At 41.2% G+C, this 3,706-nt stretch overlaps 1 long non-coding RNA gene across 1 annotated transcript; it reads left to right on the top strand.

Moving 5' to 3' along the window:
• The first annotated feature begins 45 nt into the window (after positions 1–45).
• LOC135565943 (uncharacterized) lies at positions 46–2,762 on the top strand. Its single transcript, XR_010461885.1, has 2 exons — positions 46–1,502; positions 1,762–2,762. It is a non-coding gene; the product is annotated as an uncharacterized LOC135565943 (long non-coding RNA).
• The last annotated feature ends 944 nt before the right edge of the window (positions 2,763–3,706 follow it).

Here is a 3,706-nt window from a genome sequence, read left to right as displayed (position 1 = left end):
TTAGTGTTCAGTAATTAGTAGCTTGGTAAACTATGTTTTCAGAGTAACTTCCCCAACCCTGCAGTGCCAGAGATGATAGAAACAGAAGTCCTTCATAATCTAGCTACTGGTAAAGGCTTTTTGAAACAGAGCTCAAAAGTACCCCGTTCTGGCGTAACCATGGCAACAGCCTCCTGTGCTGTCAACATGGCGGACGAAGAAAACACACTAACTGTGAGGATAATTTACTTGCTATGAATTGGAATTACAATGGTAAACCGAATAAAATCTGCAATGTCTTGGATATAACTAGCTGGGATGTTTGTTGTTAGCAGTGTAATATGTCTAGAAACGTTTTGCTTAGCATTCTCCAGCTCTAGCTAGCTGAAAACATAGCAGCTAGCTAGCGACTAGCTTGTTAATGCTAGCAAAGTCGTTACAGCAGTAATTGTTGACGTTACAGCTCCGTATGGGGCCATGGCTAAAAGGGATGGAAGGTTGGAAGGTTTTGCATTTTAACTAACCTCTTTCCTAATCTTAACCTAATTGTCACAAAATGCTACATTATCACGTTTTGCTTAGCTAGATAATTAGCTGAACTCACGAAATTAATGTCATAACGTTATTTTTCGAAATCAAGGGGTATGCCTTTATTCCATCTGTCGATAATTAGTGTACATTCAAATAGTTCATTAATGACGACCAATATTACTGGACGCCACAAGCAGATGTGAAGTCGTCATTACTAGTCGGCGACACGTTGTTATTGTTGGACAGCAAACATGGCGGATGAAAGTGTTGCTGTGGAGCCAGCCTTCTTAATGTACTTTCGTTGCTGCATTTGGTAAATAATGCTGTAGTAAAATTGCAATAGAGCATGCCGAGTCTACTTTCTAGTAGTCAGAATAATTTCACTCAAAATATACGCCTGAGCAGACAACGATATGACCTTGAACGACAGCACAGACAACGGGTTTTGCGTTTACGCGCTACACCCACTATATGTACTGAAGAAAGAAGCAGCAATCGAGGTGTGGAAGCGGGGTCGAAGACGCGGTGAAGATGTTGGCAGTATGATGTTGACGGTGATCAATGGCGCAAACAGTTCCGCATGACTCAGACCACATTTGAACACCTTGCACAGTTAGTAGAGTCTGGGAACTAAACAGACCACCAATGTCTGAAACACAATTGAATACCGTCGAAGGCTTGCTCTATTTTTGTGGTGGTGTGCAACACCAAGCGAGCACCAGATTATTTCAAGTTTATTTGGAGTCGTTGTCTCCACAGGTGACTGCAGCTGTCGTGAAGACAAGTACAACCGCTTTATTTCGCTACCCGGTGGTAAAGGCATCCTAGCCACCATCTGTGGGTTTAAGCAACTTGGGTATCCGCAATGTGCTGGTGATCATCGGTGAGACACACATCCCCATCACTGCCCCAAAATCATATCCAAAGGACTACTTGAACAGCAAAGGGCAGCATTATTCTGTGTTGCAGGCCATTGCTGATCACAACCTCAGGTAAGTGTTCTGCTGCTCATCTAATTTCTGTTTTGACAAACAAATAGAGGCTATGTTACCACTTGGTGATGTAAGCCACATTTGAGTAGTTTGTTATTTTTCTAGCTTCACTGATGTCTATATGGGGTGATTAAACATTGATTTTGCTTCAGTTATAGAGAATAAGCACATAACTAAAACCTCTGCAAGCATATTAATGACCTATTTACTGCATGTATACAATTGTTTCTGAATCTACAATTATTCTCCTCTTCCACAGAGTTCTGCGATTGTCATTGGTGTAGAGATGCCAGTTCATCCGGTAGGAGACCCAGCGTACCCACTGAAGAGGTGGTTAATGACAGGCTTTTCCCAGGACACATCTCTGAATAACCACCAGCAGAAGTTTAATGACCACCTGAGTTCTGCCAGGGTGGCTATTGACGACGTCTTAGGACACTTGAAGGACACTCAGAGAGATGTTTGGTGAAGTGCATCGACGTTAAGTTGACGACAGACACTGTAACGGCTTGTTGCATACTGCACAATGTGTGCAAACTGAAGAAATAATTGTTTCTGGCTGAATGGAACCGGAACATCATTGGCCAAGATCATCAGCAGACAGAGGCTAAGCTCACAGAGCAAGACCATAGTTTACTACAAGGGCCAGTGGAGGAAAGTGTTGCTACTGTACGGGATGCAATTATGACCTCTTTACATGACCCCATCATAACCGTGCGCGGTGCTCAAGTTGTGGCTATGCCAAAAAATAACATTTTGTAACAATGTGAATTTGCAGTGCAACATTTAAAACATTTTTTTTTTGCTTGAATGATATTTCCTTTTGCACAGTACGTTTTCAAGATGTTCGTGAATGTTATTTACATTTACATTTACATTTAAGTCATTTAGCAGACGCTCTTATCCAGAGCGACTTACAAATTGGTGCATTCACCTTATGACAATACATAAACTATACATCTGAAGCATCCATTCCATCCAAACTTCTCTCCTGTCTTCAGGTTCAGGAATTTCAGCGGATGCTTGTGCCTGCACGCCATTCCAAACACACCAGCTATGTCCAGTTTCTGGATTTTGGATTGCAGCACATCCCCGGCTAGAAATCCTGGGCACCCCTGTTTAGGTGCACATGTTAGACTTTGTATTTGTATGATTTTTTTTCACGTGAACGTTGTTACATTACTTTATACTTAAGATGTTTTTATGTGAATGCTTTGTTCTTGGAAGAGCTCCTCAATAAATGGGTTTTATGAACATGTGTAGAGCAAAGTCATCACAATGCAATTTAGTCCAATCAAATCAACACTCAATTAATTCAATAACATATTTTAGACTTAATTGAATATTTTAAACTCACACAAAAAAACTATCGGTGATAGAAAATGTAACAAATAAACTTGGCAACAAAGCACAGACAAATCTTGCATTTTAACAAATACCAAACACAGTATTTTGTGTTTATTCCGGATCCCCATTGGCTGCAGCTACTCTTCCTGGGCTCCAATCACGAATTACATAGAGTAGTGTGTAACAATGTGTTATTGTTACACACTACTGTTGATGTTGCTGTATTATTGATTTTGTATTGTAGATATGTTATGTTAAAGTGAGTTATAAGGGAAGTGAAAGCCCCACAACAAAAGGTGGTGAAAGAGGTAATGAGTGTATTAAAGCTCCTACATAAACGGACACAGGCATGTCGTCTCTAGATCCATGCCATGCCTAGTAAAGGGCCTGCTAGCTGCATCAAACTCACTAAGTGTTCTAGTCTACCAAAGATGGCTGTATGTCACCAAAATAGTCTGATGGTCCAGGTGTAGTGTATAATGGCTGTCTGTGACTAAAAAGGTCTGATGGTCCAGGTGTAGTGTATAATGGCTGTCTGTGACTAAAAAGGTCTGATGGTCCAGGTGTAGTGTATAATGGCTGTCTGTGACCAAATTAGTCTGATGGTCCAGGTGTAGTGTATAATGGCTGTCTGTGACCAAAAGAGTATGATGGTCCAGGTGTAGGTTACAATGGCTGTCTGTGACTAAAAAGGTCTGATGGTCCAGATGTAGTGTATAATGGCTGTCTGTGACCAAATTAGTCTGATGGTCCAGGTGTAGTGTATAATGGCTGTCTGTGACCAAAAGAGTATGATGGTCCAGGTGTAGGTTACAATGGCTGTCTGTGACCAAAAGAGTATGATGGTCCAGGTGTAG

Source organism: Oncorhynchus nerka, unplaced genomic scaffold, assembly GCF_034236695.1.
Source record: "Oncorhynchus nerka isolate Pitt River unplaced genomic scaffold, Oner_Uvic_2.0 unplaced_scaffold_9709, whole genome shotgun sequence".
Classification (NCBI taxonomy): domain Eukaryota; kingdom Metazoa; phylum Chordata; class Actinopteri; order Salmoniformes; family Salmonidae; genus Oncorhynchus; species Oncorhynchus nerka.
Note: the sequence above shows the minus strand (reverse complement) of the source record. Positions and strands in the feature narration are given on the sequence as shown.